Raw genomic sequence first — 10000 nt, forward strand, 5'->3', positions numbered from 1 at the left:
GATCTCCTGACCTCGTGATCCGCCCGTCTCGGCCTCCCAAAGTGCTGGGATTACAGGCTTGAGCCACCGCGCCTGGCCATGGGAATCAGTTTTCTTGCTCAGAATGCTGGGCAGCTCAAGGAAGCACTTAACGTTTACTGGTTTATCATAAAGTGTATTTCAAAGGATATAGATGAAAAGATGTATAGGGCAAGGTATGGAGGAAGGGATTTCTGGAAGTGAGCAGGGAAGCATGCAGCCCTTGTTGCTGCTTCTAGTGCTACTGAAGGAAGCAGCTTGACATTGAAGCCTAACACTGCAGAAGGCAGAAGAGAGGCCTGGAAAGCACTCCAGGACTTGATGACATTGTTGAGCCTCTGCATGCCTCCATTAGCACTTTTCTTACATGAACAATAGATATTCTTCCTGAATGCATTCTAAATGCTATTTGCTGTTTAAAGCATACTGTGTAGAAAAAACAAACCATGGCTGGGCTTGGCGTCTCACGCCTGTAATCCCAGCACTTTGGGAGGCCAAGGCGGCTGTATCACTTGATCCCAGGAGTTTAAGATCAGCCTGGGCAACATGGTGAAAGCCCGTCTCTACAAAAAATACAAAAAAAATTAGCCGGGTATGGTACTGTGTGCCTCTAGTCCAAGCTACTTGGTAGGCTGAGGCAAGAGGATCAGCAGAGCCCGGAGGTCAAGGCTGTGGTGAGCCATGATTGCGCCACTGCATTCCAGCTCTGACATTAGAGTGACACCCTGTCTCAATAAAAACAAAAAACAGGCCGGGTACAGTGGCTCACGCCTGTAATCTTAGCACATCAGGAGCCCCAGGAGGGTGGATTGCCTGAGCTCAGGAGTTCAAGACCACCCTGGGCAACATGGTGAAACCCATCACTACTAAAATACAAAAAATTAGCCAGTTCTGGCCAGGCATGGTGGCTCATGCTTGTGATCCCAGCACTTTGGAAGGCTGAAGCAGATGGATCATGAGGTCAGGAGTTCGAGACCAGCCTTGCCAACACAGTGAAACCCATCTCTACTAAAAATACAAAAATTAGCTGGGTGTGGTGGCAAGAGCCTGTAATCCCAGCTACTTGGGAGACTGAGGCAGGAGAATCGCTTGAACCCGGGAGGTGGAAGTTACAGGGAGTCGAGATCGCACCACTGCACTCCAGCCTGGGTGACAGAGCTAGACTCCATCTCGGGAAAAAAAAAAAAAAATAGCCAGTTGTGGTGGCAGATACCTGTAGTCCCAGCTACTCAGGAGGCTGAGTGAGGCACAAGAATTGCTTAAACCTGGGAGTGTTGCAGGGAGCTGAGATCACGCCACTGCACTCCAGCCTGGGCAACACAGCAAGAATCTGTCTAAAAAAAAAAAAACAAAAAAAGACCCAATTTTTCCTCTGCTCTCACACTGCAGCAATCAACACAGGAGACTTCTGCGACCACATGTGTGGGGATTTTACTCCACCACCAAGCAAGCAATCGTTCTGCAGCAGCCATCAGCTGGGAGTCTTCCAATTCGATTCTGACACTATCTACCTGGAGAGAGCATCAGATCCCACAGGTTGAGGGCTCAGTCCCACAAGACTGCCCCTCACTTTGAATGCCAACCGCAAGCCTCAGGTTGTTTTACCTGTGCTCATGACTAACTGGGTATAAGTTGGGGTTTCTACAATTCCCTCTTTATGTTCAATGAATTTGCTAGAGTGGCTCACAGAACTCAGGGAAAAATGTTCACTGGTTTATTATAAAGGATTTTTTTTTTTTTTTTTTGAGATGGAGTCTCTCTGCCACCCAGGCTGGAATGCAATGGCGCAATCTCGACTCACTGCAAGCTCCGCCTCCCGGATTCAAGTGATTTTCCTGCCTCAGCCTCGCCAGTAGCTGTGACTACAGGAGCCTGCCACCACGCCCGGCTAATTTTTGTGTTTTTAGTAGACATGAGGTTTCACCACGTTGTCCAGGCTTGTCTTGAACTCCTGTCCTTGTGATCCATCCGCTTCGGTCCCCCAAAGTGCTGGGATTACAAGCGTGAGTCACTGTGCCTGGCCCGTTTTTTTTTTTTTTCAAGGCAAGGTCTCTTTTGTCCGTGGCATGCACACTTACTGCACAATCATAGCTCATTGCAGCCTCAGAACAAGTTTGGACTTGGTTACACCAATTCGCTTCTTTAATCTATCAATTTACCTTTAACTGCCTGTTGTGCCCGAAGTCGCGAGACCCCAGTAAGTGACCACCAGAGTCCAGAGTCAAAGCNAGCTTTGCCTTTAATGTTCTAATGTTTTAGAAGGTGTATGGAGTCATGGAACTGTTTGCAGGATTAAATATTAATGACAAATAATCTCTAAAAAGAAGGTGTGGTAGCAGAGGGCGCAGGCTTGTGCTAGCAGGTAGTTTTTGATCCCTTTGAAGCTTATGATGAGATTCAGAAAGTAAATCTTCCTCCCCTAAACTAGGACTTTGGGGCCCAAGAGGAAGAACTCTATGGGGCAAGGAATCAGAAAGCCCAGCAATTCTACTCCTAAGTATCTATATAAAAGAATTGGGCCAGGCACAGTGGCTCACACCTGTAATCCCAGCACTTTGGGAGGCCGAGGCGGGCGGCTCACAAGGTCAGGAGATCAAGACCAGTCTGGCCAACATAGTGAAATCCCGTCTCTACTAAAAATACAAAAATTAGCCAGGCGTGGTGGCAGCCGCCTGTAGTCCCAGCTACTCGAGAGGCTGAGGGAGGAGAATCGCTTTAACCTGGAAGGCGGAGGTTGCAGTGTGAACCAAGATCACGCCACTGCATTCCAGCCTGGGTGACAGAGCCTGGGTGACCATGAAAACTCTATGAGCAAAAGAGGCTAAGCTGAGCACTGTGGCTCATGGCTGTAGTCCCAGCACTTTGGAAGGCTAAAGTGGGCAGATCCCTTGAGCCCAGAAGTTCCAGACTTGCCTGGGCAACATGACGAAATCCGGTCTCTACAAAAAATACAAAAATTAGCTGGATGTGGTGGTGCACACTTGTAGTCTCAGCTGCTCAGGAGGCTGAGGCAGGAGGATTGCTTAAGTCCAGGAGGTCAAGGCTGTAGTAAGCAGTGATCATGCTACTGCACTCCAGCCTTGGCAACAGAGCAAGACCCTTGCTCTTAAAAAAAGAAAAAAAAAAAAAGAAAAGAAAAGAAAGAAAAAGAAAAAAGTCCGTGTGTGCTGGCTTATGCCTGCCATCTCAGCACTTTGGGATGCTGAGGCAGGAGGATCACTTGAGGTCAGGAGTTCGAGACCAGCTTGGCCAACATGGCAAAACCCGGACTCTACTGAAAATACAAAAATTAGCTGGGTGTGGTGGTGGGCGCCTGTAGTCCCAGCTACTCAGGAGGCTGAGGCAGGAAAACCGTTAAACCCAAGAGGCACAGGTTGCAGTGAGCTGAGATCGTGCCATTGCTCTCCAACCTGGGCAACAGAGCAAGACTCTGTCTAAAAAAAAAAAAAAAGAAAGAAAAGAAAAGAAAGCTAGATAGAAAGTTCACATATTATATGATTGCATTTACAAGCGATATCCAGCATAATATCCAGCATAAGCAAATCCATTGGGACAGAAACAGATTAGTGGTTTCCAGAGACTAGAGGGAGGGAGAAGGGGGAATCCAGAGTGCCAATGGATAGAGGGTTCCTTTGGGGGCATGATTAAAATGTTCTGGAATTAAATAGTGATGATTGATGCACCACTGTGAGAATATACCAGAAACCCTTAATTACTTTAAAATGGTTAAAATGGTAAAATTTATGTTAAGTATAAACCACAAAAAAATTATAAAATATCTTTTTTTTTTTTTTTGAGATGCAGTCTTGCTGTGTTGCCCAGACTGGAGTGCAGTGGCATGATTTCAGCTCACCACAACCTCTGCCTCCCAGGTTCAAGTGATTCTCCTGCCTCAGCTTCCCAAGTAGCTGGGACTACAGGTATGTGCCACCATGCCCAGCTAATTTTTGTTTTTAGTAGAGATAAGGTTTCGCCATGTCGGTCAGGCTGTTCTCGAACTCCTGACCTTGAGATCTGCCTGCTGTAGCCTCCCAAAGTACTGGGATTACAGGCGTGAGCCACCACGCCCAGCTCTTTTTTATTTATTATTATTATTATTTTCAAATGGAGTTTCTCTCTTGTTGCCCAGTCTGGAGTGCAGTAGCGCAGTCTCTGTTCACTGCAACCTCTGCCTCCCAGGTTCAAGCAATTCTCCCGCCTCAGCTTCCCGAGTAGCTGGGATTACAGGCGCCTGCCACCATTCCGGCTAAACTTTTTTTTTTTTTTTTTTTTGAGACAGAGTGTCGCTCTTGTTGCCCAGGCTGGAGTGCAATGGGGTGATCTCGGTTCACTGCAACCTCTGCCTCCCGGGATTACAGGCGTGCGCCACCATGCCTGGCTAATTTTTGTATTTTTAATACAGACGGGGTTTCGTCATTTTGACCAGGCTGGTCTCGAACTCCTTACCTCAGGTGATCCACCCACCTTGGCCTCCCAAAGTGCTGGGATTACAGGCATGAACCGCCACACCCGTCCAGGCATACACTTGAAAGGCACTTATGTGAGTACTGTTAAATTAGTCAAATCTTAACACATTTTGCTTTATTTGTTTCTGACGTTTTTAGAAAATGAAGTAAAAGGCATACAGGTGGAGTTCCAGTGTAAAATTTCAAGAATTAGGCCAGGCGCTGTGGCTCATGCCTGTAATCCCAGCACTTTGGGAGACCGAGGTGGGTGGATCACGAGGTCAGGAGATCAAGACCATCCTGGCTAAGATGGTGAAACCCTGTCTCTACTAAAAACACACAAAAAATTAGCCGGGTGTGGTGGCGGGCGCCTGTAGTCCCAGCTACTCAGGAGGCTGAGGCAGGAGAATGGCGTGAACCCGGGAGGCAGAGCTTTCAGTAAGCAGAGATCGCATCACTGAACTCCAGCCTGGGTGACAGAGCAAGAGTCCGTCTCAAAAAAAAAAAAAAAAAAAAAAAAATTCAAGAATTGGGTCTATGATATTGTTTCACTACCATGGTTTCTTCTGTAGTTGTTATGGATGAAATTGTGTCGCCGTCCCCCAAAATCCATATGACAAAGGCTTTAACACCCAAGGTAAATGTATTTCCAGAAGAGCCCTTTAGGGAAGTAGTTAAGGTAATGAGGTCTTTTGAGTTGAAGTCGCTAATCCTACAAGGCTGGCATCCTTAGGAAGAATGAGGGAGAAGAGCTCCAAGAGCTCTCTCTTTCCGCTGGCGGCACAGAGGAAAGGCCGTGTGAGGAGCCACTGCAAGAAGGTCAGCATATAAAAGCCGGGAAGAGAGGGCCTCCAGCAGACACCAACCCTGTAAACATCTTGATCTTGGAACTTTGATGCTCCAGAAGAGTGAGAAAATAGATGTCTGTTGTTTAAGCACCGCAGTTCTGTGGCATTTCGTTATGGTAGTCTGAGCAGACCAATTACAATTTTAAGGTCAGTGGAAAAACTAGCAAGCACTCCAATTCAGAGTTAGGATTACTAGTGACTTGACCCATCAGGAACAAGGTTTGGGTCTCTTACCCAGGGAAAGAACCAGGACGGCAAGTTTTGAGGGCCTTGCTGAAGACAATGGAACAGACAAAAATGGGGTAGTAGAGGAGCTACTTAGGCCAGGTGCAATGCTCATACCTGTATTCCGCAACACTATTATGGAAGCTGAGTGGGAGGATCACCTGATGTCAGGAGTTGCGAGACCAGCCTTGGCCCAACATGTGAACCCCGTCTCTACTAAAAATATTTAAAAAATGGCTGTGCATAGGTGGTCTCATTGCTGGTAATCCCAGGCACTTTGGGAGGCCGGAGTAAGGTGGGACCTTCAGCCTGGCACTCTACTGCACTCCAACCAGAGTGAACCAGAGTGAGGCTCCATCTCAAAAAAAAAAAAAAAAAAAAAAAAAGAAGCTAGTTATCCAGGCTAGCCACTACATGACCACTAACAAGGAGCTGTAAGTGTATTTCCTTTTTTTTTTTTTTTGAGACGAAGCCTCACTCTGTCGCCCAGGTTGGAGAGTAATGGCACGATCTCAGCTCACTGCAACCTCCGTCTCCCAAGCTCAAGCGATTCTCCTGCCTCAGCCTCCTGAGTAGCTGGGATTACAGGCATGTGCCACCATGCCTGGCTAATTGTTTTGTATTTTTGGTAGAGACGGGGTTTCACCATGTTGGCCAGGCTGGTCTCAAACTCCTGACCTCAGGTGATCTGCCCTCCTTGGCATCCCAAAGTGCTGGGATTATAGGCATGAGCCACCACACCTGGCTGTATTTCCTGTTTATTTTGTTACGAATATATTTGTGTGTGTGTTTCAGCTAATAAATGTACACAAAATGATAGAATTAGGAAATTATCATTTTGCATCTCCTTATGAAATAACTAAAGCAGGCAAGGTTTTCTGGCTGCCCTGGCAGTGAGAATGGTGGTGGGACTGCTGGGTAGCCAGCCTCACAGCCAGCTCCGCCTTAGGTCGCCAGATTTTCTATGCTGTTACCTTGCTTAGGTCATCAGCAGTTCTTCAAGCACCGTTTCTGCAAGGACTGGTCAACTGTCTGCTTCTGTATCACCATGTCCAAGATACCTTGACCTCGTGATCCATCTGCCTCGGTCTCCCAAAATGCTGGGATTATAGGCAAGAGTCACCCCGCCCCACTGGTTTTGTTTTTCAATTTACTGGAAGCAGCCAAAAGGCACGTGGTCCTGGGCTTCTAGTGACTGCTGGGAAGTCTGGAGAAAGGTAATATTTGTATCTAATATCCTTGTGTTCAGTGTTAAGTAAACATACATAGAACAGCAGAGATTATTAAAAACATTTAAAAAGGGCGGGCACGGTGGCTCACACCTGTAATCCCAGCACTTTGGGAGGCCCAGGCGGGCGGATCACCAGAGGTTGGGAGTTCGAGACCAGCCTGACCAAGATGGAGACACCCTGTCTCTACTAAAAATACAAAATTAGCCAGGCATGGTGGTGCATGCCTGTAATCCCAGCTACGCAGGACGCTGAGGCAGGAGAATTCTTTTGAACCCATGGCTGGAGGTTGCGGTGAGCTGAACTAGTGCCATTGCATTCCAGCCTAGGCAACAAGAGAGAAACTCCGTCTCAAGGGAAAAAAGATACAAACAAACAATAATAATTGAAAAAAATTATTAAAAAATTTCCATACAACAGGAATTTTTTTTATTTTTAAATTTATTTTTACTTTTATAGACTTTAGGGGTACATGTGCAGTTTTGTCTCAGGGATATATCACATAGTGCTGAAAGTCTGTACCCAACTGAAATTGTACCCAGCTTCTGAATAACGTTCACATTTGTCTCATTCCCCTCCTATCTGTCTACTGAGGAGGTTTTTTTGTCCTGTCCCTAAAAATGTCACCGGAAATCTATTTGATTAGGGAAAACAATGTTTTATTTGACCCCGACGTGATTTGAACACGCAACCTTCTGATCTGGAGTCAGACGCGCTACCGTTGCGCCACGAGGCCTGCCTGAAACTGTTACTTGAGGGGTCTCTTGAACAGAAATAAGGGGCGGACTTTTGTCATGAAGCTGCATCTTCAAGATTTGTCAGCGCATTTCTGCGAGGCACCAGCTGACGAGATGTGGGCGCACGTAAGTGGGAATTAAATTCATCCTCTGGATAAATAATAAAGAAGCAAATTGTGTTTAGGCGCATTTGGCTTAGGGCCCATTTCCTTAACTTGAATCACATTGAGCTCATTGAGCCCACTCTACAGAGAAGCGATTTTTATGCGTCTAGGACTCTTTTTTTTTTTTTTTTTCCTGGAGATGATAAATCATCATGGTGCCGCTGCAGCTCTCGCCCCCTGGAGAGATCTTAGACGTAATCCCAGCTCTGCCGGTAACTCAACTTCTTTGGACCTCGCTTTCCTCGTCTGTAGACTAGGCATAACCCTACAGGTTCATGTGGGGTGGCGCGCACTAGCGGTGAAGGTCACTCACAATTGCGCGCCGGGCAGACGACAGCAGCCATTACTTTTACCTGGATCTCGCTGATGCGAGTTCAACCCGACTCACCCCAATCAACATGACATATGAAAGGCAACAGCTACTACCTGAGCGTTGGTGGTATAGTGGTGAGCATAGCTGCCTTCCAAGCAGTTGACCCGGGTTCGATTCCCGGCCAACGCAAGTAATTATTGTTTTTTTCCCCCCTCTTTTCCTTCTCGTGTTTTCTGGGCCCCACCATCGTTGAGAGTTTTCGTGAGGTTTTCCTGAGGAACCTTCCTCTCCGAAAGAACCCGCTTTCCGCTACACCTGCGACCACTGCCGGACCACCGCGCTCCTGGCAGATATGCCTTGCAAGCCCCTCCAGGTGAGAGAGTGCAGCCTGCCGGAATCTCGGCCCGGGGTTGCCTACTGTGTCCGGATCGCAGTACGAATCCACAAAACGCAGGGAGGCGAAAGGAAACAAAAGCCCGGGCTCTGCACCCTGGACGGCCAGGGGCCAAAGCTGCTTGGCCAGGTTCAAGCAGAGACTGGAAACGCGCACTGCCGTCAAGGAGGGAGCAAGCTAGATCAAGTCTGAGCACTAATGAACATATTGAGCGGAGGAGATAGTGGCCACTTTAGGTACACGTTTGAACTCCAAGTTGCTTGAAGTAAAATGGAAACTTAGAATGCGAGCTGGAGAGGTAGGCCAAACTTTCCTCCCCTCCTCCTTTCCCTCTTTTTTCTAGCTCCATCCCAAGGTCCAGGACGGATTTAATGAAAGCAAAAAAAAAAAAAATTAGGATTCTCCCCGTCGGGGAATCGAACCCCGGTCTCCCGCGTGACAGGCGGGGATACTCACCACTATACTAACGAGGAGTGACCCGTAAGGGTTCCTCTCCGAATCCTTGATCTGGGACTTTACACTCAGCTTGCTGACAGCAGAGTTCCTAAGGGTTCTGTTCTTCCAACCACCGAGAAACGCCGACCAGAAACTGTAGGTGTATTTCAGGCACCGATCGTCAGATGGAGTGACCGAAAGAGACAGAGTGCCTCCAGGGCTGCAGAGAACCAAGTTCTGACAGTTCCTGGGCTCTCCCGAACCCTGTCATCCACAACTATAGATTGATGGGTGTCAATCAAATCGAAATCAGGCTGTAGTGGCGGAGTTGAGACACCACGCAGGAAGTCAGGAGGCAGAAAGGGAGCGTCCTGCCCAAGGGCGTGCCTCCTCTCTTCCTGACATGTCAGGAGGGTCTGGGGGCTGAGATTCCTTCTGTTATCCCGGTGCCACAAAAGAGCTTACTGTACATTGATGATTTCCAGTCAAGTCTCCTGCAGCGCTGGTCAGGTAACACATTCCTTGAAGACACTCCCGTTTCAGCAAAATGTAAAGGAGGGCTCGTCCGGGATTTGAACCCGGGACCTCTCGCACCCGAAGCGAGAATCATACCCCTAGACCAACGAGCCGACGTACAAGCGCCCCTGCGAACCGCCCTAGAGGTCGTGCCAGGCTAGCTGTAGTGCTGGGTCCACTATGCATGGCAGAACGGTCCTGGCGCGCGCTCAGGAACCCGCCTCCCCCAAGCCTAGTGTTTTGGTGCACGGCTCTGGGAGTCTCTTGGCTCCGGGCCGCGAGCTCCAACTCCTCCCAGGAAATAGCGTCGAGGAAGTGGGAGGGAGTGGCCTCGGCCTAGACCCCGCGCCGCCCTGCAGGACTGCCTTGAACATCCGGGTGCCTGCTTTCTTTGGTCACCAACTCGGTGCCATTCCGTAACCTGGGATCTTGACAATTCCCGCCTCCGCCTGCGGTCCTTGGACCTAGTCCTTCGTTGCAGAGCTTTGAAGAGAAGCGGTGGAGTTGCTTGCTTTCGGGACGGGTCGGAGTTAATGAGCCTTGAAATCACTAGGTGAACACCAGTCCTCTGTGTCTGTCTATCCTCCTGGGCTAACGGGCAGGGCAAACCCCGGGCCAGAGCCGTCGATAGTCCACGGGTTCCCCAGACCGCGTGGCAGTGCCCAGGCGAGGGAAA

General features: G+C 48.6%; 4 non-coding genes across 4 annotated transcripts; 1 reads left to right on the plus strand and 3 right to left on the minus strand.

Annotated features, from left to right (window-relative positions):
- Nucleotides 1-7429: 7429 nt before the first annotated feature.
- On the minus strand, nucleotides 7430-7501 carry TRNAW-CCA (transfer RNA tryptophan (anticodon CCA)). Its single transcript has one exon. It is a non-coding gene; the product is annotated as a tRNA-Trp (tRNA).
- A 595-nt stretch (nucleotides 7502-8096) lies between these two features.
- Nucleotides 8097-8168, plus strand: TRNAG-UCC (transfer RNA glycine (anticodon UCC)). The gene has a single exon. It is a non-coding gene; the product is annotated as a tRNA-Gly (tRNA).
- A 606-nt stretch (nucleotides 8169-8774) lies between these two features.
- On the minus strand, nucleotides 8775-8846 carry TRNAD-GUC (transfer RNA aspartic acid (anticodon GUC)). The gene has a single exon. It is a non-coding gene; the product is annotated as a tRNA-Asp (tRNA).
- Nucleotides 8847-9365: 519 nt separating this feature from the next.
- On the minus strand, nucleotides 9366-9437 carry TRNAP-CGG (transfer RNA proline (anticodon CGG)). Its single transcript has one exon. It is a non-coding gene; the product is annotated as a tRNA-Pro (tRNA).
- Between the last annotated feature and the right edge of the window lie 563 nt (nucleotides 9438-10000).

Source organism: Rhinopithecus bieti, unplaced genomic scaffold (assembly GCF_001698545.2).
Source record: "Rhinopithecus bieti isolate Rb0 unplaced genomic scaffold, ASM169854v2 scaffold_32008, whole genome shotgun sequence".
In the NCBI taxonomy this organism is placed as follows: Eukaryota; Metazoa; Chordata; class Mammalia; order Primates; family Cercopithecidae; genus Rhinopithecus; species Rhinopithecus bieti.